Source organism: Ostrinia furnacalis, unplaced genomic scaffold, assembly GCF_004193835.3.
Source record: "Ostrinia furnacalis isolate ACB-3 unplaced genomic scaffold, ASM419383v2 OfSCF0419, whole genome shotgun sequence".
Lineage (NCBI taxonomy): Eukaryota > Metazoa > Arthropoda > Insecta > Lepidoptera > Crambidae > Ostrinia > Ostrinia furnacalis.
The window spans coordinates 381,106-383,490 of NW_021130658.1; positions in this window are offsets into that span (position 1 = coordinate 381,106).

Consider the following 2,385-nt stretch of genomic DNA (forward strand, 5'->3'; position numbering starts at 1 on the left):
AACCGAAACTTTCGGATATCCGAAATGAAAAAAATATCCGAATCCGAATTTATTCGATGTAAAGTGTGCGGCCATTAATGAACTGTATTGGACAACTATTGCAAATTGCATTCTAAAGCACAGAATATCCGTAACCGTAACCGAAACTTTCGGATATCCGAAATAAAACAATATCCGTATCCATAACCGAAACTACATAATTATCCACAACATCCCTAATCTGCGCCTAGGCTAACAAGAAGTAAACTATGTGTTTACGCCCTAATCCAACATCCTCATCGTGATCGGCACACACGACCCGATAATACGCACTGGCTTATTAATGTTATTAATCTGTTCATTTTGTGCATTATCGATAAAACAATCACGATTTACCAAGGACATTTGTAACGAGATATTTCACTGTGATTTGTGTTTTGTAACTGAATCTGTTCACAGGTCTGCGTTTCCGCGCTTATCTGTGCTAAAAATAGACGAGAAAATTGCGTTCTAATTTTAAAATTTGAATTTTTGAATTCTGACAGCAGGCTGAAATGAGTAAAAATTTTTCAATTTTAAAATTTCGAAATCTGTAAGATGGCTGACCAAAGAGGTTTTAGGTAACTGTTTTTTTTTGTTTTTAACTCGTACGGCTGGTGATTCTGCCAAGAAGGAAGTTTTTTTATTTATTTATAATTTTTTTTGCATTTTCGTACACTTGCGGACTTAATACCGAGTGGCATTCTTTACCAGTCAAGCAGAGGCGGTGTAAAATGACAGCAGTTTAAGATTAAAAGTTAGATTAAACTTGCTCTTGTAATCTCAAGCCTGTCAACATGTTTGATATTGAGATATACCTTGATTTTTTAGAATCCAGCAGAGATGTAAACAAACACTTTCATACATAATTACACCATAATCACTTACGTGTTCATAATATCATACACATTATTTAACAAGCCCATGAAACCAACTTTATTTTCACGTTTATACAAGTTTGAAATCAATCTTTAAAACAAATTATTTTAGCAAAATACGTGGACGATGAAAATTTGTGAGATTGTCAAATTGACTTGACGTTTAAAATCATGTGTTATCTCCATATTGTCTATGACTTGTCTCTGACACATCAGTGCTGTAACCTGTGAGTCATAGACAATAATCTGTAAATTTAATCGATATTTCTTTAAGTATTCACTTATTCCGATTACTGATTAATTTTAAATAAAAAGTATACGATACTTTGTTAAGTTTTCCAGCGATAACTTCGACAATATTGGAGGTAACGTAAAATTATTTTTCTACTTTTAGTGTATACTTTTTCGAAGTCAGTTTAATTTTTAGTCGGTTTTATTTAAACGAAATTATTTTCCTTTTTTATGCAATTATTATGCTTACGTATTGTTCCATTGCTTATTAATAAAAGAAAAAAAATCTTCTTTTAATTGATAGCATCTTATTAATTAATTACCTTCCTAACGGAATAGAGCAACAAGGGACTGAGCGAGCGAGATGTCACTAGTAGCAACACTGTCAAACAGAACTTTTTGCAACTACCTATTTGAAGTTTAATAACTTTACAGATATCATTGATTGTTTGACTGTCCACAGTGTGTTTTTTGATTACATCTGTGCATACAGTTTGTTTCCTGTTCTCGAAAATTTCATAATCAGTTCACATTCAATGTTGCGACTTTGTTGCATATTTTTATTATTTTGACGATCACCCGGCGATGATACGCAAGTACTACAATAATTTCACTTCGCGATTAACGAGAGGTTTTGTCGCATCACTAGTTCACAGACTAAAAATATTTTTATGTCAGTTGGCCATGTTTGATGACATTTCTGCTGATTTCTAAAAAATTAGACTGTAGGTAGGCCTATTGCATTCTAATTCGGCGTAGGCGGGAATATTAAATGAGCTTTAAACCTAGGTAGGTATGACCNTGTAGGTAGGCCTATTGCATTCTAATTCGGCGTAGGCGGGAATATTAAATGAGCTTTAAACCTAGGTAGGTATGACCGTGTGAACAAACAGATCATTGTACCTATGAGGTTGAGGAAAACTAGCGATAAATCAATGACAATCATGTAGAAGGATCTACAATCTAGCTGCTTGCTTCTTGTCCTTATTATGATAAGAAATCTATACTTAGTTCCAAAAACCGATGGACTGACATTTATAATGTTTGGAGTTCCTCATTTCCTCAATGACTTATTCCCACCGTCCCCCTAACCCACTAAATAATTAGGGGCCGCTGGGAATGTATAGTCCCAAAATCCCCACTTCTCTCACATAGTCTTGTGGCGTTCTATGTACGCCACAATCCGGACTCATTGGTCCGCCCGCGGCGCTCCGTGCCGCGCGCTCCTGGCCGGCAATGAAAAAAGAAGATTTTATGT